This window comes from Manis javanica, chromosome 3 (assembly GCF_040802235.1).
Source record: "Manis javanica isolate MJ-LG chromosome 3, MJ_LKY, whole genome shotgun sequence".
Taxonomy (NCBI): Eukaryota; Metazoa; Chordata; class Mammalia; order Pholidota; family Manidae; genus Manis; species Manis javanica.
In genome coordinates, this window is record NC_133158.1 from 182,468,715 (window position 1) to 182,495,859 (window position 27,145).

Genomic DNA, 27,145 nt, shown 5'->3' on the forward strand with positions numbered 1-27,145 from the left:
CCTGCTTTGAGAGAAATCTTCTGCATCCGTGGATGTCTTGCTGCCCTTGTCTAGCCTGGATTAATACTTAGTCCATAGGCACACACCTGATCATCTGATCATCTACATTTGCCTTCTTACAGCACTAAACTATGTTTTCTACCTTTATCTTGCATCTACCTACCACTTCAGCATTTTATTAAAAATAAAAATAATAATAATAATAGGAGAAATGTGGGATAAACATATAAATCAAGTACAAAAATCAAATGAATATTCATATTTGACCTGATGGTTTATAGGTCATATTGCATGATCAAAACCGAAAGTTTCTGTGATGAATGCCCTTGTACTGTTCACCATGTAAGAATTTATTCACTCTGTAAGAATTCGTTCACCATGTAAGAACTTGTTCGTTATGCTTCAGAAGATTGGAGACTGATGAGAATTAGGCTTGAGATGGATTAATGATTGTACATTGAGCATTGACCCCCCTATACTGAATTTTATTGTTGTTAACAACCATTTGATCAATAAATATGAGAGATGCCCTCTCAAAAAAAAAAAAAAAAAAAAAAAAAAAAAGGGACTTCAGAATAATTCCCCTAATGTATGTTCAATTGTTTTTTCATTTACTTATAAATTTTATGTATCATAAATATATTGGCAAATATATATTTACTATATAGTAAAATATCCACAAAAATTAAATTTTAAAATGACATTGAGTAAAATACACTTTTGGAAAAATTTATTAACAAAATAAAAGCTTTTCTCCTCACTAAAAATTATTGAAAAATAAGCTAATCTATGATATATAGGCATATTATTAACATTTGGTTACCATAATTTTATTACCCTTGATATTGCTCAGTTGTCCTTTCAAAGTAATCAGAAACTGCTACGTTTTCATATTTTTTAACAAATGGATTCAAAATTCACTGAATTCTCAATTGAACTATTCAAAGTAGTTTTTTTAACTACTCAAAAAACAGCAAATTGTTTCCAAGTTTTTTTAGGCAGTTTTTTATAGGTGACAAACGTATGTAACTTTAAGCAAGAAAACAAAAGCAAAAACAAAACATACACACACAGTAAAGGCAGCATCTTGACATTTTTATTTTCAAATATTCTCTTCACAGCACTTTCTCAGTGTTATATGTTATCTTTACCTTGGAAAAAGAACCCTGTGATTTTTTTCAGAAAAATACATTAGGTAAAATAGCACTAAGAGCCACATATCATTACAGAAAAGATCAGCAAATTTAGAACACTTGGGATTTTTTTGCTAAAAAAAAGAAAGATTAAAAAATACTCACTTTTATCTTTTTTAATAGATAACTCTTTAACTCTGTTGCAAATGATCTTTCACAATCATTCACCATCACACTACACAGTAATGTTAAGATTCCACAATTTCAAAGATCTGTTTTCATCAGATTATTCACATAAATTGCTTCAGTATGTAAACTACAATATGTCACAGTCTCATAAAAGCATATTCAACATCTCCAAAATTGGGAGATGTTGTGTGCCTACTGCTCAGACAATAAGGTAGAGTATGTTGGCTGTGCACATGCTAAGCAAACCTGGGTTGGTTTTAGTGGACTGGAAGAATATCCCAGAGACAAGAGTGGAACATTCTTCTGAGAAATGCTGTCTAATTAACACTTTTGTATCACTAAGGGTGACATTGGGTGAAACAAGTGATCAGAAGTATTGGTCTCAATGTGAAATAATTTAACCAATTTATTTGTTGTGCTTATATTTTCCTTTTTTTTAAATGAACAAGAGTGATAGGTAATAAACATACTTGTCTAAATAAAAAAAAAAAAATAAAGTTGTGAATTAAACCTTAAATCACAGAACAAGAGTCTGCCAGAATGGCTTTATTGAATTCCAAATACATAGCTCAATTGCAAAGCTGTTTCTACTTTTCTTTGTCCTGGCATATTCTAAATATTCTAAAATAAATGTGCCTTTAATGTAGTTTGTGTTAATTTCATCCCTATTCAAAATGAAAACTCTTACCCTGATCTTATCAGAATATGTTGACTATATAGTGAGATGGACAAGTCAAAAATGCTTAGGATGTGTGTGTGTGTGCATTCATGTATGTGTGTGTGTGTAAGCAAGAAAGCACAAATTCAGAATTAACTGAATTACAGGCCTCTTTTTTTGACCATTACTCTTCCCAGTCTATTCCATGGAAATTCCATTTTATGGAGCTTAACAGTGTGTTCTCAAGTTTCTTCTCCATAAATAGAGAGAAAGTCTAATAGGAAAGGCGTGAAGAAGGACATAGTCTTAATTTCCATTTTATGGTATTTGCCTAGGAAAAGGTAAATTTAGAGAATTTTAAAGTTATAGGGTACTTATCATTTTTTAGGACTAATGTAGATCTTTAGAGATGCAAAAAGAAAAAGAGCCAATCTTATTTCCATTATTTTAAGGTATAGGGAGAAGACAGAGTCAAGACCTGTACGCAAAAGTTTTTTTAAATCTCTCTGGGTAGCTCATCACCCTGGGGTATGTTAAAGTTACATATCAGACAGAGATCTAGCTTCCAAAGTGTTTTCATATTGATGTCCTTATTACTTTTTCAGTGTTTTCATGAGTTGTAATTAAATATATAGATTGATAATTTCTTTTTTCAAAGGCTCTTCCAGTAGATGTAATTGAGGAGAACATTTTGAAATAAAATTGGCTATTGTCACAAAATAGTCTACAAATATTAACTTTAAAAAACAACACAATAAATAAATACCTCTCTTAACTACCTAAAATGTTTATTAAGGCTACCTTTACTGCTTTGGCATCTGGTAATTTTAAGCACCTCACCTCTTAAAGACATCAGTGTTTCATGATTTAAACCAAACATATTTAGGCATCTGTCTATGGTTTTGCTTCTGCAAGTTTTCCATTTGATTTAATTAGTTTTAACCATCAGTCTAAAAGTACTTAATTACCCAACTGTGGTTGTCAAATTAAAGAATAGAAATGAAACTACTTTTGCATTTGTTAGACAACAATGTCTTGTCATTGTCTCTGCCATCATATCAAATTATCCTTGTCTAGAAAGATTTCCATGCCCCTAGATATTCTTTAAAAAGCAGCACTTTCCAACTTCGGAATGTAGATAGCGGTACATATTATGATTTCCCCTCAAGAGGCTGATGTCTGTGCTTTTCTATTATTTTTTTGTGAATCACATATTTTGACTTTTACTACTAAATGAAGAAACATTAAACCATTAAACCATTGCAATTTGCAGGGAGAGAGCAGATATCTATTTTCTAGTGGAAATAAGTCAGGGAGAGCACTAAAGAGACTTCACCCCCTCCAAATCAAATGTGGCAGCACTCCCAGCTGGATTCACCCAGTGAACATGCCTGCATGTAGCAGAGAAAATGTTTTATTGATGTCACTTATTGTGACATTTTGTACATGTGGCAAGAAACATCAGCTGCATATTTCACATGGGAATGGAATTTCCCTTTTTAAAAGGATGTGAATAACCTTCTCATATTTATTTTTTATTTCCCTCTCTTCATTTACCTTAATTTTTAGATATCACATTTTGTTTCAACAAATACTATAAAACATATAGGTAAGAGCCCTATATCTCCTATCAGAAAGACTGGGTACAAAGTTTAGCTCTATTACATGTTAACAGTTTGTTCTCAAGTTTCTTCTCTGTAAATAGAGCTTAACAGGAAAGGGGTGAAGAATAAATGAGAATGTAGGTAAAGCACTTAGTGTAGGGCCTGGTGGGTGAAACACTAGCTTTTATTATTAATGGCAATTCTAGTACATTTTAAATCACATTCAGGTTGAGACAATATTGGCTGATGAAGGACATGGTCGATGTGAGTGCAGACTTGCAGGACATCCACTTCCTTTATTCTTGATAACATGACTCATTAATCCCAGTTTCAGGTACCTGCTTCATCTGTCCTGGTATGGTGTATGTGCCAGGGAATGCAAGCTTTGATGGTGAGGAAAAGGAACAAAGATATTTTTGTCTGGTGGCAGGTGCTAGGGGAAATGTCAGCACATACTGAATTGCATAACATTACACTTTTCATGATTCCTGGGCTCCTTAACAATCTTAGTACTTAGATTGCAAGTAGCTACTGATTATCATTCTATAGCTCTGACTTCAGGCCTGTGCCAGAAATGAGGGTATTGGAGTATGGTGATATCTCTTTGAAATTTGGCCACATGACCTCATCTCCCTCAATTGCCCCTGCACCATGACCTGCAGAGGTTCTCTTGCTCCTTCCCACAGTGATGAGTGCTGAGGTCTGCCTGCCCCAAGTAGCAGGGATTTGACTCAAGTACAGCAAACAGCCCCTCAGTGCTTACATTTCCTTCTGCCCCTCTCTTTCAGATTGGCTTCCTTAGAGGCAGGCAGTGCCCAGGGTAGAAATACTCACAGCCTTGCTGCTAATGAAAGGTAAGAATGAAAGTTCTCGGGAACATAAGGAGGCATCATGGCAGAAGTACCAGATTAACTGTCAGAAAATTTCAATTACTGTATCAATTCTGTCACTTCCCACCTGAGACAGACCTAGCATAATTTTCCTGTATGACCTTGAGAAAGTCATGAAATCTCTTCAAGCCCCATTTTATGACCTGTTAAATGAGTAAATTACTTATCCATATTCTCTTGAAGGATCACTGTGAAATAATGAAAAATGAGAGAATTGATTTAACAAAACTGTTTCATGTCTATTACATGTCATGTATTAAGACAGTTTATACAAAGGTATCCCATAAACTGTAAGTAACCGTAAATATTATCTAGTACATTTATTATTGTGTGTGTTTTTGTTTTCTGTGTGTGTGTATGTGTGTGGTTTCGCTTTGTTTTGTTTTGTTTGTGAAATAGTAAGATATGGAGAAGTAATGTCTGTTGTTGGAATAGAATTTGAGTCTTAAATGAAAAGGAGTGTGGTTAAGCATAGGTGGAAAGACCCACCTATATCTCCTGTTGTATTTTAGCATGCTGGGCAGGCTGGACTGGACTCTCATGAGTGCCTAGTTGAATGCCTGCTTCCCTCTACTGATACAGCTTAAAGCTCCTGATTCCAAGGAGTTGCTGATGACGTAAATTTCATGGTACAAAATCCTTGCTTTTCATAATGGGTTTCAGGCCTATTGCTGGTAGTGACTTAAACCTGTTTGCATTCATGGCTAAAAGGAGATGCTTCTGCTTTTCATTAAATGCCACTGAACAGGTGCTGAGCTCTGCAGTCTTTAATGCCTTTCAGTCTCTGCTAAGTCATATTTAAAAATAAAATATCTGAATTCCTCCCATACTTAAATAGTCACGCTAGTGAGAGGGTTCAAATGAGCACACACTTTATAACCTCTATTTTACACCATTTGGTTTAGATTTCAATGATTAAAATCTTCCCTTCTGGTAGCATCTTGGGTAGAGAAAAAATTCAAACTTATTTTTATCATATATGTGGTTGCACAAAAGATCTGGAAACACCACACCTTCTTTTCTTTTTTTACTGCTCCAAGATGTATTTAATGGAGGCTGCTCTGCTGGAATGTTTGAAGCAGATAGATTTATGTCTAGGAGATAGGAGGTAATTACAAGATAAATGACTCACACATCCTGTAGGTTCATGGAGGGTTAACCTAAATATTTCAAGCTGTTATTTGGTCTGTTTACTTACGTTTATGAGGCTAACAACTTCCACAGCTGCCTTTCAGGCAGTTCCCAGGTGTCTTCTGTTAGCTGTTGGGCTCATTTGAATTACTTTATTAGGAATATTTAGAAAAGAGAGAGAGTGGAATGATTAAGGGTGGGTTGGGCTTCTCAGGGCCTGGGGAGAATTCCCCATTTCTCCTGTTCTTCACTGAGGCTGTGGTGCAGAAATCCCTATGGGCAAAAATAAAATCTGGTGAATTTTATTTATTTCCATAGATTCTGAGGAGCTCACTAGAAATTTTTATAGGAATGAAGAACTTAGTCCTTGAAAGATCTCTTTTGACTTTGATGACTAGCAGACTTATTTATTTTCAGAATATTAATGAGACAGCTGAAAACTCTAAACCAGTGTATATGACATTTGAAATGTTGATGTTTGTGGATATATATATGTGTCTTGCCAATGAGTTTCAGCCCCGAACAAGTCTGCTATGGATTCAAATTGACAGCAAAATGTTCTTGGAGTGAAAGGGTTATATCCAACTTTATTTCCAGGTGGCAGGTCAGTCTCTGTTCACTCCGAGCAAGTCTGCATGCAGCAAGCTGGTCTCTGCCTCTGGGCCCCTCTGTCTGCACAGCCGTCCTCTGGGCCTCTCTGCACAGTCCTGCACAGCCATCCTCTGGGCCTCTGTCCTCGGTGCTGCCACCACTCCAGCCTCTGCTCTGCTCTCCTGCAGCCTTGCAGCCCTGCCACCGTGTCACACCCAGAGCACTGGGCGGAGCTCTTTTTATAGAGTCAACAGCCATGTAGTGCCCACAGGTGTGCAGTGAGCTAGTCAACCAGAGCCAGGTGAGAATCCTGGCCACAGGAACTCTCATTTTATATACAATATGAGAATGTCTCAAGTCTTAGAAGATGCACTGTAAAGCATGTAGATACAATGTAGTATGATGTCTGCAACATATTTTGAAATGTTTCAGCAAAGAAATATAGAGATAGGTGAAGAAATGTGGCAAATTGTTAAAATACTCCTGAATCTAATTGTTTGGTAAATCTGTTATAGATACTACTGTTCTTCCAGTTTTTTAGTGTTTGTTAATTTTCATAATAAGTTGCAAAAACCCTTGAATGATAATCACAAAATAGTAACTTAAGACTCAAATGACAAACTTGAAAAATATTTGCTAAATGTATATCATATACAGAATTATCCTTAAACTATAAATCACTTATGAGTCAATGGGAACAAAGATGAATATTCCAATAAAAACTCGACAAAGGAAATGATCAGTCAAGTCATAAAAGGAAAAACAGGAATGGACAATAAGTGTACAGAAGACTGTGTATTTATATAATTCCAGTTTGATCTATCAATAACATATAATTTAAATCAGATAAAAAGAATGATAATAACCATCAGGCAGTTACCCTGTCAGGCATTTACCTTGCCAATGGATTTCTACCCTGGGCAAGTTCACTGTGGATTCAGTGAGACCAAAGAAATGACAATAGAATGTTCTTGGAGTGAAAGGGTTATGCCCAACTTTATTTCCATGGTGGCAGGTCAATCACTAAAATCTCATTCACTCAGAGTGAATCTGCACGTAGCAGGCTGGTCTCTGCCTCTGGACCTCTTTGCACAGCTGTCCTCTAGGCCTCTGTCCTAGGCGCTGCCACCACTCCAGCCTCTGCTCTGCTCTCCTGCAGCCTTGCAGCCATACCACTGTGTCTTCCAGAGCACTAGGCACTGCTCTTTATATAGAGTCAGTAGCAGCGTGTTGCCCACATGTGTGTAGTGAGCTAGCCAACCAGGGCCAGGTGAGAATCCTGGCCACAGGAACTTTCATTTTATGCATAGCATTATTCAATTATTTTCCCTCTCTTTTTACATTTAACTCTGGCAAAAGTCCTATGATATGGAAAACTGCTATTATTTCCATTTTACAAAGAGGAAACTGAATCCACAAAGCTTAAATTCTTTGCCCAAGACTACAGTGGGTAACATTACTAAGTCCTGGATTTAGGTTTCACACTAAAACCACTGATTTCTACAGTCTGCTATCTTTGTAGCATGCTGTATGATGTTTCAATACTGTCAAAGATAGACATTACAGCTGGCATGTTAATAGAATCACTTAATCATATTTCTGGGGACAATTTGGCTATGTGTATGGATTAAATGCCTTAAAAATGTGCATAATCTTTGACCCAATGATTCTAATTCAAGGAAGTCTAATAGGACAAGCGTGCAATGATGTTTAGGCAAAGATAAATCCAGCACCAGTTATGTATTAAAAAATAAAAATAAATATCCAGTAAACTGAAGACTGGTTACATGGCTCAATGGTACAAGGGTATGTTAGGCAGCCATTAACAGGTCTGTATTTATTAAAACAAAAATGTTTATAAAATATTGCAAGTGGGAAAATAAAGCAGGTTACAAAACACTGTGAAGAGTATAATCCCATGTTGTTGAAAACAAGAAGCACATATAAGGTATATAGTATGTATATATTTGGAAGAATATATACCAAAATTTTAATAATACTTGAACTTTAAATGGTAAAAGTACAGATTTTACTCTCTGTTTTTACATGTACTTGAAAATATTTCCCACAAAGACATATTTTTAGTTATGAAATTAGAATGATTTAATGCAACATATGCAGTAAAACATGGTGAATATTTATTGTGCTGCATTTTAAAAATTCTATTGTGGAAAAACAACATGAGATCTACCCTCTTAAAAGATTTTTAAATGTATAGCACAGTATCATTATCGATACAGGTCCAATGTTGTATAGCTGATCTCTAGAATTTAATCATCTTAAATAACTGAAATTTTATACCTATTGATTAGCAACTCCCTATTTCCCAGCACCTCGAAACCACAATTCTTTTCTTCACTTCTATGAGCAAAGATTCTTTGACTATTTAAGACACCTCTTAAAAGGAATTACACAATATTTGTACTCCTGTGACTGACTTATTTCACTTAGCATAATGTCCTCCAGGTACGTGCATGTTGTCAGATGTGGCAGAAGTTCCTTATTTTTTAAGCCAAAAATATTGCATTGTATGTATACTCTGCATTTTCTTTATTCATTCATCCATCAGTGGACATTTAGGTAGTTTCCACATCTTGGCTATCATTAATAGTGCTGCAATGAATATAGGAATTCAAATCTCTTCATGATGAATTTTTTAAAGGAAAGCATCTAAAATTGACAAAGTATCTCTAATCCTGGAGATTGAAGACTATGTGGTCCAGAAGTTATTTACTAGAGTATGAGTGATCACACTTGACTTTGCATTCTTTCCTCAACTCTGCCATTCTTTGCTCTGTTTTCTCAGTCATAATTCAGGAAGACTAACTGAAACACAAATGAGACTAACTAGGCACCCTGTACCCACACCCCACTGACTGCTCTGTGTCCTCTCTTTGTGCTTCACTTTCCCTTCCATTTTTCTCCACTGGCTTCTCTCTCTCTCTCTCTCTCTCTCTCTCTCTCTCTCTCTCTCTCTCTCTCTCTCTCTCTCTCTCTCTCTTTTATTAAGGCATCCTTGATATACAATCTTATGCTCAGGTTTCACATGAGAATCATTGTGATTACTACATTCCCCCCTATAATCAAGTCCCTACCACATACCCCATTACAGTTACTGTCCATCAGTGAGGTAAGATGCTATAGAGTCACTAGTTGTCTTCTCTGTGGTATGCTGCCTTCCCCGTGACCCCCCTATAATAAATGCACTGACCATAATACCCATTAATCCATTTATCCCTCCCTCCCCAACCACCCTCCCCAGTCCCTTTCCCTTTGGTAACCTCTAGTTCATTCTTGGGTTGTGTGAGTCTGCTTCTGTTTCGTTCCTTCAATTTTGCTTTGATTTTATGCTCCACAGATGAATATAACCACTTGGTACTTGTCTTTCTCTGCCTGGCTTATTTCATCGAGCATAATACCCTCTAGTTCCATCCATGTTGTTGCAAATGGTAGAGTTTGTTTTCATATGGCTGAATAATACTCCATTGTGTATATGTACCACATCTTCTTTATCCATTCATCTACTGATGGACACTTAAGTTGCTTCCATTTCTTGGCTATTGTAAATAGTGCTGCAATAAACGTAGGGGTGCATATGTCTTTTTGACTCTGAGAACTTGTATTCTTTGGGTAAATTCCTAGGAGTGGAATTCCCTGGTCAAACTGTATTTCTATTTACAGTTTTTTGAGGAACTTCCATGTTGCTTTCCACAATGGTTGAACTAATTTACTTCCTACCAACATTGTAGGAGGGTTCTCTTTCTCCACATCCTTGCTAGCATGTGTTGTTGTTTGTCTTTTGGATGTTGGCCATCTTAACTGGTGTGAGGTAATATCTCATTGTGGTTTTAATTTGTATTTCTCTGATGATTAGTGATGTGGAGCATCTTTTCATGTGACTGTTGGCCATCTGAATTTCTTCTTTGGAGAAGTGTCTGTTTAGATCCTCTGCCCATTTTTTAATCAGGATATTTGTTTTTTTGGGTATTGAGGCATGTTAGCACTTTATGTATTTTGGTTGTTAACCCTTATCAGATATGTAATTTATGAATACATTTTCCTGTACTGTAGGATGCCTTTTGTTCTACTGATGGTGTCCTTTGCTGTACAGAAGCATTTCAGTTTGATGTAGTCCCACTTGTTCATTTTGCTTTTGTTTCCCTTGTAAATAGATGGAATGTACCAATCAAAAGACATAGAGTTACAGAATGGATAAAAAAGCATGACCCATCTTTATGCTGCCTACAAGAGATTCACTTTAAACCCAAAGACATACACAGACTAAAAGTGAAGAGATGGAAAAAGATATTTCATGTAAATAATAGGGAGAGAAAATCAGGAGTAGCAATACTTGTGTCAGATAAAATGAACTTCAAAACAAAGAAAGTAACAAGAGACAAAGAAGGACATTATATAATGATAAAGGCGTCAGTCCAACAAGAGGATATAACTGTTATAGATATATATGCACCCAACACAGGAGTACCCAAATATGTGCAACAAATACAAACAGAATTAAAGGGAGAAATAGAATGCAATGCATTCATTTTAGGAGACTTCAACATACCACTCACCTCAAAGGACATATCAACCAGACAGACTATACGTAAGGAAACAGAGGCATTCAGCAGCACATTAGAGCAGATGGACCTAACAGACATCTATAGAACACTTGACACAAAAGCAACAGGATACAGATTCTTCTCAAGTGCACATGGAACATTTTCAAGAATGGACCACATACTAGGCCACAAAAAGAGCCTCAGCAAATTCAAAAACATTAAAATTGTACCAACCAACTTCTTAGGTCACAAAGGTATGAAACTAGAAATAAATTGTACAAAGAAAACAAAAAGGCCCACAAAGATATGAACGCTTAACAACATGCTCCTAAATAATCAATGGATCAGTGACCAAATTAAAACAGAGATCAAGCAATACATGGAGACAAAGGAAAACAGCAGCTCAATGCCCCAACTTCTGTGAGATGCAGTGAAGGCATTTCTAAGAGGAAAGTATATAGCAATCCAGGCCTATTTTAAGAAAGAAGAACAATCCCAAATGAATAGTGTAAATTCACAATTAATGAAAATGGAAAAAGAACAAATGAGATCCAAAGTCAGTAGAAGGGACATAATAAAGATCAGAGAAGAAATAAATAAAATTGAGAAGAATAAAACAATAGAAATATTTAATGAAACTAAGAGCTGGTTCTTTGAGAAAAATGAACAAAGTAGATAAAACCCCTAGCCAGACTTATCAAGAAAAAAAGAGTCTACACACATAAACAGAATCAGAAATGAGAAAGGAAAAGTCACTATGAACATCACAGAAATACAAAGAATTATTAGCGAATACTATGAAAAACTATATGCTAACAAAATGGATAATCTAGAAGAAATGGACAACTTTCTAGAAAACTACAACCTTCCAAGACTGACCCAGGAAGAAACAGAAAATATGAACAAACCAATTACCAGCAATGAAATTGAATGAGTAATCAAAATACTACCTAAGAAAAAAACCCCTGGACCAGAATGGCTTCACCACTGAATTTTATCAGACATTTAGAGAAGACTAATATCCATCCTCCTTAAAGTTTTCCAAAAAAGTAGAAGGAAATACTTCCAAACTCATTCTATGAAGCCAGAAGTCATTCCATGAGCCCAGCATCACTCTAATACCAAAACCAGGCAAAAGACACCACAAGAAAAGAAAATTACAGACCAATAACCCTGATGAAGAAAGATGCAAAAATATTCAACAAAATATTAGCAAACCAAATTAAAAAATACATCAGAAAGATCATACATCATGATCAAGTGGGATTTATTCCAGGGATGCAATGATGGTACAATATTAAAAAATCCATCAACATCATCCATACATCAACAAAAAGGACAAAAATCAATCACATGATCACCTCCATAGATGGTGAAATAGCATTTGACAAAATTCAACATCCATTCATGATAAAATCTCTCAACAAAATGGGTGTAGAGGGCAAGTACCTCAACATAATAAAGGCCATATATGACAAACCCACAGCCAACATCATACTTAACAATGAAAAGCTGGAAGCTTTTCCTCTAAGATCAGGAACAAGACAAGGATGCCCACTATGCCCACTTTTATTCAACATAGTACTGAGGTCCTAGCCTGGGCAATCAGACACAGAAACAAACAAAAGGCATCTGATCGGGAAGGAAGAAGTTAAACTGCCCCTGTTTGCAGATGACATGATATTGTACATAAAAAACCCTAAAGAATCCATTTCAAAGCTAGTAGAACTAATATCTGAATTCAGGAAAGTTGCAGGATACAAAATTAATACACAGAATTCTGTTACATTCCTATACACTAATGATGAACTAGCAGAAAGAGCAATCAGGAAAACAATTCCATTCACAATTGCATCAAAAAGAATAAAATACCTAGGAATAAACCTAACCAAGGAAGTGAAAGACCTATACCCTGAGAACTACAAGGCACTCTTGAGAGAAATTAAAGAGGACACTAATAAATGGAAATGCATCCCATGCTCTTGGGTAGGAAGAACTGATATTGTCAAAATGGCCATCCTGCCTAAAGGAATCAACAGATTCAATGCAATGCCTATCAAAATACCAACAGCATTCTTCAACACACTAGAACAAATAGTTCTAAAATTCATATGGAACCACAGAAGACCCCAAATAGCCAAAGCAATCCTGAGAAGGAAAAATAAAGTGGAGGTGGAAGGGATTATGCTTCCTAACTTTGAGCTCTACTACAAAGACACAGTAATGAAGACAATTGTTACTGGCACAAAAACACAGCCATAGATCAATGGAATAGAATAGAAGGCCCAGATATAAACCTGCTCATGTATGGTCAATTAATATATGATAAAGGAGCCATGGACATATGGACATGCAATGGGGAAATGACAGCCTCTTCAACAACTGGTGTTGGCAAAATTGGACAGCTACATGAAAGAGAATGAAACTGGATTACTGTCTAACTCCATACACAAAAGAAAACCCAAAATGGATCAAAGAACTGAATGTAAGTCATGCAATCATAAAACTCTTAGAAGAAAACATAGGCAATACTCTCTTGAATATAAACATGAGCAACTTTTTCATGAACATGTCTCCTCAGGCAAGGGAAACAAAAGCAAAAATGAACAAGTGGGACTACATCAAATTAAAAAGCTTCTGTACAACAAAGGACACCATCAGTAGAACAAAAAGGCATCCTACAGTATGGGAGAATATATTCAGAAATGATATATATGATAAGGGGTTAACATCCAAAATATATAAGAGGTAACATGCTTCAACACCCAAAAAGTAAATAACCTGATTAAAAAATGGGCAGAGGATATGAACAGACACTTCTCCAAAGAAGAAATTCAGATGGCCAACAGGCACATGAAAAGATTCTCCACATCACTAATTATCAGGGAAATGCAAATTAAAACCACAATGAGATACCACCTCACACTAGCTAGGATGGCCAACATCCAAAAGAGAAACAACGACAAATGCCCATGAAGATGCAGAGAAAAGGGAACCCTCTTACACTGCTGGTGGGAATGTAAACTAGTTCACCCACTGTGTGGAAAGCGGTATGGAGGTTCCTCAGAAAACTCAAAATAGAAATACCATTTGACCCAGGAATTCCACTCCTAGAAATTTACCCTAAGAAAACAGGATCCCAGATTTAAAAAGACATCTGCACCCGTATGTTAATCGCAGCACTATTTTCAATAGCCAAGATATGGAAGCAACCTAAGCGTCCATCCAGTAGATGAGTGGATAAAGAAGATGTGGTACATATATACAATGGAGTATTATTCAGCCATATGAAAACAAATCCTACCATTTGCAACAACATGGATGGAGCTAAAGGGTATTATGCTCAGTGAAATTAGCCAGGTGGAGAAAGACAAGTACCAAATGATTACACTCATCTGGGGAGTATAACAACAAAGCAAAAACTGAATGAACAAAACAGCAGCAGACTCACAGAATGTAAGAATGGACTGCCAGTTTCCAAAGGAAAAGGGGTTGGGGGGACAGGTGGGTAAGGAAGTATAAGGGGATTAAGGGGATTATGGTTAGCACTTGTAAGAGTGGGGGGCACAGCAAAGGAAGTATAGCACAGAGAATACAAGTAATGACTCTATAGTATCTTACTACGCTGATGCACAGTGACTGTAATGGGTTATGTAGTGGGGACTTGATAATAGCGGGGATTGTAGTAACCACAATGTTGTTCATGTCAAAGCTGAGCATAAGATTGAATATCAATGATACCTTAAAAAAAAGATAAATTTAACACAAGGAATTTACTGATCCGGTTCTTCTTCTGGGTAGTGGTTTCCCTCAAGCAGTGGGGACATACAAGTTAGGACCCCTTGTTCTACCATAGGATAGGGTGGGCTGTTGTCTGACCATATTGTTGAAAACAAAATTTAAGCAAGTAAATTTTAAAGGTCTTCATAAATTTATTCATCAGTTCTGATCTAGCACCATCTGATCTAGCAGATAGAAAGGAGCTCCAAAGAGCTGCACAGGGCAAGAGGTTTCATACGCTGAGGGGAGCAGGAGGAAGGAAGTCACACCAGGCAAAGAAGAGGACTGATTATTGCAAAGTCACTTTACTTATAGAGGGTGGCAGGGTTGCTCATGCGGATTACCAGCTAATGCTCATCAAGTGGTTTTTGATGAACTGGTTTAAGATTCCATTTCTGGGAAAGCAGAAACTGTAAGAAAGTCTCAGTTTGCTGATATGGGGCTTAGCATAAATTACTCAATTTTTGACTTGTTGTCTTGTCTTGAATAATATTGAATATTTGTTGCTGTTATATATTTGTGTCTGTGTATAATGTGAATATATTTATTAGTAGTTGGTCTACTACAACCAAGTATTGGTTTTCATCCTACTAATCTCACTGACAAGCAAATGTCTCTAATTTTCTTGTCTGGTAATAGGCAAAGATATATTTGATTTTAGAAAGTTGACTTGTTTTTCTAATTAAATAAATAACACATAGGGTATATGTTGAAATATTATAGAAATGTTGATTTAGAGCATGAACTTATCTATAATCTTTCTCTTTCTCTCATACCAATGTAAAACAATTGGTAAATAAAATACTACAGATATTTCCTGTATTTGTATTTAGTAACACATACAGGAAGAGGACTTATTAAGAGTTTGGGCTTTGTAGTCTGTCTTACATTCTGACTTGACCACTCTTCAGCTGATGCTCTGTGTCCTTGTTTCTGACGTGATGATATAGTAAACATACTTTATCAGAATGTTGTGACCATTTGGTGAGATAATATATAACATGCTCTGTACACATGAAATTAAGTTTTTATCTAAAGTTGGCCATTATGTTTGTATAATATGTATCATATATCAATTTACACACATGAGAATCATAGAGAATTTTATTTTTTCTTATTTAATATCCATCCTGAAATTTTTTTCATATTATATTAATATAGTTACCCATCTCTATCACATTCTTCTAATAGTTGCACAATATTGTAGAGAGTAGTGTAATATTATATAAATGTACATTAGTTTATTTAAACAGTACCCATCTAATGGACATTAATTGTAGTCTCAGTGGTATGCAGGAGGTTGCTTACATTTGCTTATAAGAGTTGACTGTCACGTCTATTCCTAACTCCGCTCAGCTGGCATCACATTAGTAGATTGAAATTGGCCATAAAAGGAGCACTTATACCATGGAAATTGGCACGTGCTACACAAGGACTCCCCTGTCCCACCCCCATCCCCACACACATCATTTACCAGAACACTGTATAGTTCCCAAACGTTTGTTATAACATAATTAACATTTGGGAACATATATATTTGCACATAGGTGAAGGTATTTCCAAAGAAATATCTTTAAAAGAAAAAACCCGAAACCAAAATAACAAATGTCCCTCATAAAACATTTTGATTTGTTCATTCCTCTGGCTTCCTTGCTCAACCAGGTAATGAATCAGAAACTGAGGGACAACAGTTTGATAGCCTTTCCCTTCCCTGCTGGATCCCACTGATGCCAGTCCTTGTTTTAAGGAATTATGGTAACTTGGCATTAATATTGTCATTACTTTAAATTAATGTAGGTGCATATGTGCACAGAAAGGTTTGTTTGAAATATTTTGGCTTTAGAAGGAATTATTAGATGTTCATTGTGTGGAGTGGGGGAGAGGAGACACTTTTCCAGATAAATCTCCCTTCGATTCTTTCCTTCTTTAAGTGAATGGATGACACAAGGGAAGGTGAAGGGAGATGGAAAGTTAAACCTTTACTAAATTCCATTTCTATTCTTATTATAATGAAAAAGTTGCTAATCACATCACAAAGAAACTTCTTTTAACTTACTCTCTGAAAACAAAGTGGGCTAGTAAAATGCAAATTTGTTCTGTAAGGTACATAGAGATAGACAATAGAGAAAATTTATCAGTGAAACACCAGAAAGGCTAATAAAAAATGAACATAGAAGAAATTAAGCCAATCCCCTGAGTTCACTGTGGTTCCCACATCCCCATCCTTATAAAAGCAGTATAGAACTGAATGGGCAGCAATGGCTAGTTTGTGCCCAACAGTTTTGTGCTATTCATACTTGCCCTATGTATTTTGAAAAACTCAGGTAATTTATTTGACAGTTTTAGATAGGGTTGTCACTTAGGGGTGAAAAGAAGGAAGAAGAAAAGACAGAATCTAGAAGTGGGGTAAGTTTGACAGAGGAGTCAAAGGAATGGGAACCAGGGCAGAACGGGATGCGTTTAAACCTCATTTGATCATCGGAGCTGCATGGTACAGTTGGCTCAGTCATGACCTAAAGTGCACAGCAGCAATTTCAGTAACAGTTATACATTTAATTCATAGCACAATTCCAAATATAGTCTCCAAATTTTAAAGAACAAAAACACTAAAGTGAACATGAGTGTGTATACAAAGTCTTATTTTAAGTAAATATTAGAACAGCTAGAGCAAAGAAACAGAAAGAAAAAGAAGAAATATTAACTTCACTGAATGTTTCTTAATTTCATGGAGTATTGGGACAAGGGTTATCCCAAATGTTTAGATGAGAAGATATCCCTGTTTTCCTTATGTTTTTATGTTAAGATTAATATTTGTTTGTTCCAAAAGAAGAACAGACTTTGTTAAAAATCTGTGATCTCTGCTTCTGACTGTTTGGGGAAGCAAAACTGTTGGATTCGGAGTTTGTCACCTCTGGGCTGAGGTGAACATGGGCAAAAGGGAATTGCTAGCAAGCTTGAAGAAACTGGAAAATCTGTGAACATTAAAGTTGTACTTTTCTCCAGGTAATGTTAATTATGACTTGGCTGTACATAAATTTGGGTGACAGAAATGTGAGTCTGAAATGCTAGTTACAACTTGAAAAACACTTGAATTTTTGTTTGCACTTGTAACTTTTCAGACTTTTGGTTCCAGTCCATGAACTGTCTGTCATCCCTGTGACCCTTCAGCAAGCTGAGTGACTTCAACAGAACTCAGTCGTGGTTGGTGTTTGATTAGTCAGGAGATCTACACATAGAACATTTATAGGACTGTAGTTTTCCGACTGAAGTTGCATATTGTCAGTATCTATTTCTTATGTAAATAAACACAAAGTGTTCTTTGCCCACCAACTTAACCTTGGCCATATCTTGATTCAGTCTTGTATACTGATAACTTCCTGGATAGCTGTTGGGTAATTAGGACAATTTTTACCAAGTCAAAGCCTGTAAGAATAAAGTTATGCCAAAAATAAGTGTAAGATATTACTGTTTTCTTCAACTTGGGACAGTGACAATTCCTGAATGATTCTGCTGTGTACAATAGAATGTATACATAGTTCTGTGTGTTTGCAAGAATCGAATGGTTGTATCACGTAATTAGTAGGAACTGCTTTGTCTGTTTTCCGCCTAATGTGTATAGTAGGTAGTTTTTTCATTTTCTTCTAAACCCCTTTGGCATATAGTTTTCTTCCATTTTGAGGCATGCTTATTTTTAATGTGAATAATAGCATTCATGATGATAGAAATATGCCATGACAAGCATAAAAACAGCCAAAGTAAACAAAGCTGTGGTCATTCCCAGTGGAATGATCACAGCTCTAACAAAATTGTAGTTCTATAGTTTAGGCTGGCAAATTTGCAAACTAATTAAAAAGGCACATTGCTCCTTTCTCTTCCTGTTGTATATCTAGGATATAGATGTCCTGAGATATACATACATGTTCCTAAGCACCGTAGTCCTTTTAACAGTTCTCCCTGTTCCAAATGCAGTGAGGCTTCCCATCAGCATTTCTAACTGGTTTTCATGCCACATAAACAGGACTGAAAGCAGCTGGTATTAGTACACCAACACAAACACCAGCAGGCAAGCCTGTTGCCTGCACAATTTATCTCCATTGTGCTTTTCAGCTGCTTTCATATTTCTCAGGCTTTAGAAGTAATATCACTTAACAAAAAATAAAAGCTTTCCTCATTGCTCATAATGTAGGGCAGTGAGAAAAGGAGTTTAAATTCTCTGGCATTTGAATGATCCTGGAGGTCCTTTTGTGTGTCTATTGTGTATAAAAATGGCTAATGGTAACTAGTGGAGTTAAGAAATAGCTCTGAAAAAGAATTTTATTTTTCTGTCTTTTGTTGAATAGAAGTAATAAAGAATTTAAATAACTCCAACAAAACTGCCATGGAGACTGAATTTAAATCATAGAAAAACTATCAGTGTATTTCATAGGATACATACTGATAATAGCTACCACTTACTGATATTTTCCTATGGGTCAGTCACAGCATTTATATATACTACAGCTCTTAAGGTTCTCAACAGTAGTAGGAGTCAGCTATGAGTTCTATTCTCCTTCTTCCCTGTGATGAAGCGAAGATGGGCTGGGAGAGTTTCAACAACTTACCCATGGTCTTAAAGACAGTAACTATTTAATAACTTATTTATTTATAAAATATAAATATAAAATTATAAAAATAATAAAAATGACTTTAAATAATAAAATACTATTAAAAAGATGTTTTTGAGAGTGTGAACATTCTGAAAAGGTATGTGCTTCCCTGGAAGGAAAAAACAGTCTCTGAGACTTCTTGTGAAGTTTCACATTTAGGGACATTTGTAGACAATTTTACATAAGAAGTGTTTTGTATCTTTAGTTTATGGCCCATGTAATGTCAGAAATAAGGACCTTAAATGCGTGAGGTTTTTTTTTTTCCTTAGGTTTTTGAGGGAACCAGTTTGAGATTTCTATACACTAATTGGTGAATAATCTTCTGGAATAAGTTTCAATCCTACTCTGGAGTAGTTCTTCTGAAGAGAAGCATTTCTTTTTGAAATATTTCTTTTGAAATATTCAACCTAGTTTAAATTTAAATCTAGGAAATTTACCTTACCCTTTTATTAATTTTATAGGTCTTTAGTATATGCCCTGCCCTTAGCCCTAACCCTAACATGTTTACTGAACTATAGAAGTCTGGCAGATGCTCCCTCAACTGAATCTCACTTTTTGGGAAACTGAGAGATGTTCTAGTCAATATTTATGGAGCTTTGTGGGCTTGTACAAATACTGGGAAGTTGCCCATTTTTAAGCAAGAGAACTATAGTTGACCTTGAACAACATGGGTTTGAACTGGTCCACTTATATAAGCCTTTTTTTCCCCAGTAATTATGTTGGGAAAGTTTTTGGAGATTGCAACAATTTGTAAAAACATTTTATTTTCTCTAACTTACTTTGTTGTAAGAATACAGTAGGTAATACAAAGAAATTACAAATACAGTAACATACAAAATTTGTGTTAATTGACCTATGTTATCAGTAAGGTTTCCAGTCAACAGAAGGCTAGTAATACTTAAGTTTTTTGAGAGTCAAACTTTACACATGGATTTTCAACTGTGCAAGGATGGGCACTCCTAACCCCCATGTTATTCAAGGGTCAACTGTATTTATTTTTCTGATTTGATTTAAAGGCATGAATTGTCTCCTCTATGAGCTTAAAGCACAATATGTGTATGCACTGCTCATATGATATTAAGGCATCTCCTATGGAAAGGAATAAGGTGACTAGAAAATAATTAGCACACTGTTCAGGCACCCTGGAATTCAGAGATTGTGATTTATTCCCTATACACAAAACTCTACTGGCTGTTGTTAATATGTGATCATTTATTTTTTATTTGAATAAATGAGAACAAAGGTTTTTCAAAGTAACAATCTAAAAAATACTTTGATGATTGTTATATGTTATATGTATGTATAGATCGTCTGTTTATTATTAATAGATATTTTTATTTTAAAAAATGGAACAGCTGAATAAAAATAGAGCATAACGTTTTACTTTTTTCTTATGAAATGTTTCTTATATAAATAATGTGAAGACTTCCATTCATTGAGCCAAAACACAATTCTGTGTCATGTATGAAATTTCCTGTCTCTCACTTTAAGGATTTGCAAGATTAAATAATAAAGTGACACTAGCCTAAAATGGTAGCAAAATGGCTTGTTTTATTATAAATTATTAGTTTGTTGATATTAGAAGAATTTTAAACTGCTCTGTACCTCAAAGTCATCACAAAAAATGTGTTTGGAGTTATTCTCATCACCATATATGATGGTACTAACCACATTTTAATATGATATTTTCTTTATGTTATTGAAAACTCATTGAATTTTTAGTTTCATGCTATTACTATGGGTGATTTAAAAAATGACAAGTGACTATAAGCTGAGCTGCGGCTCAGGTTACAGGCCTAAGTGTATCTGTGATTTCATTTGTTACAATTGAATGCTCTTATTTTCATTAACTATTTGACATTTTTATTCTAAGAATTGCTGATTTTAGTCATCAGGTTATGAGTCATCAAACTTGAAGACTTTTACTTTGGCTTTTACTTTTACTTTTGCTCAAGACTTTTACTTTTAGTTTAAAACTAAACATTTTGCAAATTTAAAAAAATGCACAGTGGCTTATTTGATAAATCATGAAAGCCTAGAAATTAAAAAATAAAAAGAAATTAAAGATATTAAAATTTAAAAAGAAATTAAAATTTCCATTGTTAAACTTTGTGATATTAGTATAATCTAGTAACATTAATTGTGCATACTCTAATCCCAACACTCATTTATACTGAGGTTAAAATAGAACGTGTATTTTAATTTAATTAGGCCAAGGTTCATATAAACACAGTTTTTAATGATGTTTTACTTGATTCTACTTATCATTATGCTTTCAAAGAAGAAACAGATCATCACAACAAGTCAAACAAATGAGTGTGACTGTTTCACCAAGTTTATTATCTGATATATTCCTTTAAGATGTTATCCCAAAGTGCAGGACTCAGAGCCCTGGATAAATTTACAAGTCAAGTTAGTGCTAGTCTCTATAGATACTTTAAATAGTCTTCACTAAATTACTGAGGAAAAGTGTAGAATCTATTGATCTACATTCCCAGACCTTTTGCCATTAATTTAAGAGACTAAAACAATGATATGAGGTTTATTTAACTACTCCCTCCAGCTACCATCATTAACTAAGAAAGACAAACACTGATAAGACATCAGAGGGCTTTTCACAATGTCTGAAGTCTTGAAAAGCTTCAAAACCTTATTCTTCAGATTCAGTAGAAGAGAAAGAAACCCCCCCCACACACACACCTGTCCTCCTCTCTGACCCCTTCCTCCTCCTCTTTCCTCTCCTCCTCCTCTTTCCTCTCCTCCTCCTTATATCAGTAAGTACACTTGATTTACAGTTTAGGTTGGTGGTGGGCTTGGTTTCTTTAGATATACTTTCAGTTCATGAGATCAAACAACATGAGGTCCATTTCCTCACTGGGGCCCATTTAACTGTGATGCAGAGTAATGACAGATTTCGCAAGACTAGGCTGAGATAAACCTTCACCCACTAGCTGGCTATCCACATCTCTGTTCCAACCATGAATCTGGAAGACATTTCCCCAGCTGGATTTTACCTGGTTTGCATTCATGCTTCTGCTCCTTCATAAGATAAAGAGGTCCGAGTGTATTGCAAATTAAAAACATGCTGCATGACAGCATTAGCTTTACTTTTATCTGGAGGAGTTCTCATCTCATGCCTCCAAAAAAACAGAACTAATAAAGTACTTTGATTACAATCATGTTTCAAATGAACTTTGTAGAAAGTATCATTTTAGTCAGGGGGTCAGAGTAAAGATTCATTAAGACAAACCTATCAGCAGGAAATTCAAATAGAATTCACTGGGGATTTATTGAAAACAGGCACTGGCATCTCTGAAAAAGCACTCTAAGTGACATGTCAGACAGGCAAAGAGGGAGGAAAGAGCATTTAAGGTGGGAGGAATTGTAAGCAGACAACAGATAAAGTGTAGGTAGTGCCAGGGCCTTAAAGATGGTCAATGGGGCCAGACTGGGAGTGAAGACTAGTGTTGTCTGAGATGAAGGTGGATATTCATAGGCACCAGATTTCATGGGGTCTTGCAGGGTGAGTTAAGGTAAGGACCTTTAGGTTTACCAGAAACATAGAGGAAAGATATTGGGGAGTTTTAAGGTTTGTCTATTTTGGGGTGGAGGATGGTGGGGGAGTTGGGTGAGTGCTGACAAAGTTTGAACAGACCATTCGGGTTATTTGGTAGAGAACAAATGGCAGAGATTGAGTGCAGCTGCAAGGCTGCCTCAGTTGTCTTGGTGAGAAATGATTGTAGTTGGGACTCAGGTGATGGTGCTGGAGGGAAGAGAAGTGGGCGGATTAGATTTCTAACGTTCTTTGTAGTTTCAAAGTGTATGAAAAGACAAAGGAAAGGAATTTCATGAGTAATGGATGAAACCTAAAGATAAAGTGGGATTATGATTTTTTGGGTATGTGAAATGCAGCATGGTTTTTAATATGAGGTTTCTAACCTCTAATACATGGGGTAAAATGGTATAATTCATTTTAGGAAACCTGGAAAAAAATCTAACTCAAACCAATTTATATCCAACAACATATAACACTGAGAAATTAAGATTAATGGAGGGTTTGTTTTTAGATAGTAAATTTCAAATTTTTTACATAATTAGGCCAAGGGAGGTAGATTTTAGTGTTCATAGCAATAGATTTAATTGTAATACTTAATCGGAATTACAGGTTTTTTTCTGAACTGTTTGCTTCAATATGATGCTGATTGGTGAGATCACTCCTGCTGGACCTACAGCATCACCGAGCACCTGAAGCTGAGAAGCCCACATGATTTGGTCTACAGGGTGCTAATGTGTTCTCCACAGTGTAAGTTAGAGTTACATTTTTTAAACCACAGCAAGAATGGTAGTAAAAACAAAGTACTTGTGCTTTTGCACTCTGTCCTAAGTGCAAAGGGATTTATTTTCTTGATAAGAAGTGTTTGCTGTGGCTAAAAGTCTTAATTAGTTTTATGCCATCATTTAATTCAGGCATTGTGCCTCTAAGAACCTGAGTTTCCTACATGGAACTGATTCCACGACTCAGATATCAGAGGGACAAGGAAGCATGTTCTGTTTCCTTCCAGAAAGCTCCAAGGTCATCCTACTTCTCCAGATTTTTATTTGAAATATATTTGTTGAAATGGCTATTATTTAAAACACAGGAATAGAAAATGTTGGCAAGGATGTGGTAAAAGCCATGTGCACTCTTGGTGGGAATGTAAATTGGTGAAGCCACTATGGGAAACAGTGTGGAGCTACCTCAAAAATTAAAAATAGAAATACTATATGAACCAGTAATTCTAATTCTGGGTATCTACCTGAAGCAAATGAGACACTAATTGGATGAGGTATACGTACCCCTATGTTTATTGCAGCATTATTTACAATAGGTAAATGAATAATTAAGGTATGGTATATTATATATATATATATATACACACACACACACACACATTATATGTACAGTTATATATGTATAACATATAATGGAATATTATTAAATCATAAAAAAATGAAATCTTGCCATTTGTCACAACATGGATGGATGTAGACAGTATTGCGCTAAGTGTAAAAAGTCAGAGAAAGACAAATACTGTATGACTTAACTTATATGTGGAATCTAAAAATCAAATGAACAAACAAAACAGAAACAGACTCACAAATACAGTGAACAAACTGGTGGTTGCCAGAGGAGAAGAGGGTGGGGGGAATGGGTGAAATAGATGAAGGGGGTTAAATGGTACAAACAGTTATAAAATAAGTTATGGGAATGTAAAGTACAACATAAGGCACAGAGTCCATAATGTGATGATACCATATGGTGATAGATGCTAAATACACTTACTATGGTGAGCATTTCATAATGTATGTAAGTGTTGAATCACTATGTTGTATGCCTGAATGTGATATAAATTTATGTCAACTATACTTCAATTAAAAGTAAAGATAAAGAGTATTTGCTGAAAACATAACCTGTTTGCTATTTTGAAATGTAAGTAATTTCGTCCTCCTCTCCCATCCTGCATTTTTTGCAGAAAACCACACCTGTGCTTGTCAGAGGACCTGTAAGACAATGGCAGGGGCAATCTTCAGTGCTTTGTTCAAAAGATGTTGGTTGATCATAGCTTTCACTTTACGGGACTCTAAGACGCAGCTCCCCTGCTTGCCTGTGATCATAAGGAGTAGTTTGAATTTCCTCTGCCATATATTAGGAGAGTTGTTAATTCTTTCAAAAGCCTTGATAATATTATGAGATACTCATTTAAGCACCAATCCCCTCCATCTTTTATCTCCCCCCAGATCATGCAACTGCATAAGATCCTAAAATCATGCATGGAACACTTACAAGGAACTGGATAGGGGGACAAAATCCACAGGATTAAACTTCTGAGATGAACATTTTCATCACTTTTTAAAAAAATTTAGTTTATTTTTATTTTTATTTTTTTGATCAAATGGTTGTTAACAACAATAAAATTCTGTATAGGGGAGTCAATGCTCAATGCACAATCATTAATCCACCCCCAGCCTAATTCTCATCAGTCTCCAATCTTCTGAAGCATAACGAACAAGTTCTTAACATGGTGAACAAATTCTTACATAGTGAATAAGTTCTTACATGGTGAACAGCACAAGGGCAGTCATCACAGAAACTTTTGGTTTTGATCACTCATTATGAACTATAAACAATCAGGTCAAATATGAATATTCATTTGATTTTTATACTTGATTTATATGTGAATCCCACATTTCTCCCTTTATTATTATTATTATTATTATTTTAAATAAAATGCTGAAGTGGTAGGTAGATGCAAGATAAAGGTAGAAAACATAGTTTAGTGTTGTAAGAGAGCAAATGTAGATGATCAGGTGTGTGCCTGTAGACTATGTGTTAATCCAAGGTAGACAAGGGCAATAAAACATTCACGGATGCAGAAGATTTCTCTCAAAACGGGTGGTGAGGTTCTAAGCCTCACCTCTGTTGATCCCCAATTTCTCACCTGATGGCCCCCCTGGGACTGTGCCTGTCTTAGGTATTTCCTCCCATGAGGAATCTTACCCGTCTCTGGCTAACCAGTCATCTTCCAGGGCTATACAGGGAAATGTAAAGTTGGTAAGTGAGAGAGAAGCAATATTGTTTGAAAAGGTTAGCTTTTTACTTCTTTGCAGATTTATGCCCTGTGGCTTCTATGCCCAGCATTTGTCTTGAGGTATCTTTACCACTTGGAGGATTTATGATACTCGGTGAATTCGATATGAGGCACGAATTCTATTTAAGGGTTGTAATTAGGAAGGAAGAAGAAAAGCTATAGAGGTAGCAGATGGAAGAAAACATGGGAAGATTGATTATTTCTTTGACATATCTTCTTGTAGAGTAACTTAAGCATGTATAGGTTTTAAACATAATTAAATTGTGCACACACATTAACATAATCAGAATACAGTTACATAACCAACGCAGATCTATAATTACCAGCCATCTCCAGTGAAGCCAAGAAAACCAGTCAGGCACCCTAGGCATTTGTGAAACTTTGTCTATGATATAATGGATATTGTCCAACTGTACCTGAACAGTCTGAGAGAAATCAGACAAATTAAAACAACCCATTCCTGGGAACTGTTCACATCCCATATGTTCTTTTAACCACAGATAGTCTGTAGTTGTAAGATTTTGGAATGCTACAACTTGCACTTCTCCTAATTCTTGGTTGAGTTCCAACAGTATAGATCCAGTCAAATTTGTTGTTTTACTGTATGCACAGGCCAGCTTAGATATCTCCTTCTTCATTCCAATGGCAAGTCCAGGAACCAGTGGGATGAATGCAGCTACAACTGCAGCATCGTCTGGATCTTTGTTGAGGTTTTTTGATGATCATCTTCTGGTATGACTCTTCCAGAGAGTACTGATGTTGGAAGTTCTTCAATATCACTTCTTTTATAAACATAAATTTGTGATCTGAAATATTATGGACTGAAATACCCATGCATACCTATAAATTAATTTTATTTATGATTTTCTGAACCAATTTCTACATCTCCCTTGGAGAATATCTTTCTTCTCACTGAAAAATAATTTGAAACCTTAAATGTGAGTAGAAAGGTTCTTATTTCATTAACGGTTTGATTACTTTACAAATAAAAGTCATTAAAAATTTTAATTTCTGAATATAATTTTAAAACTTCTATGTATGGCCTCCAATTTGCTTTTCACTGTTGTCTTATACGAGCACTGAAATGTTCCTACCAATGTTTTCTTGCATTGACATTTCAAGGAGAGAGAAATACCCTAAAGCAGGATTTCCACAATTGGCAGCATGGTGGAACCTACTAGAACTTTAAAAAAGTATAAATCCCCAGATTCCACTTTAGACCTAGTAAATCAAACTACTGAGGGTGGGAGTCAGGGGTGAGGCTTTAGAGTTTGCATTTTTTAAGAACTTCCCAATGATTCTGATGTAACCATCAAATCTTACAGATTGCTT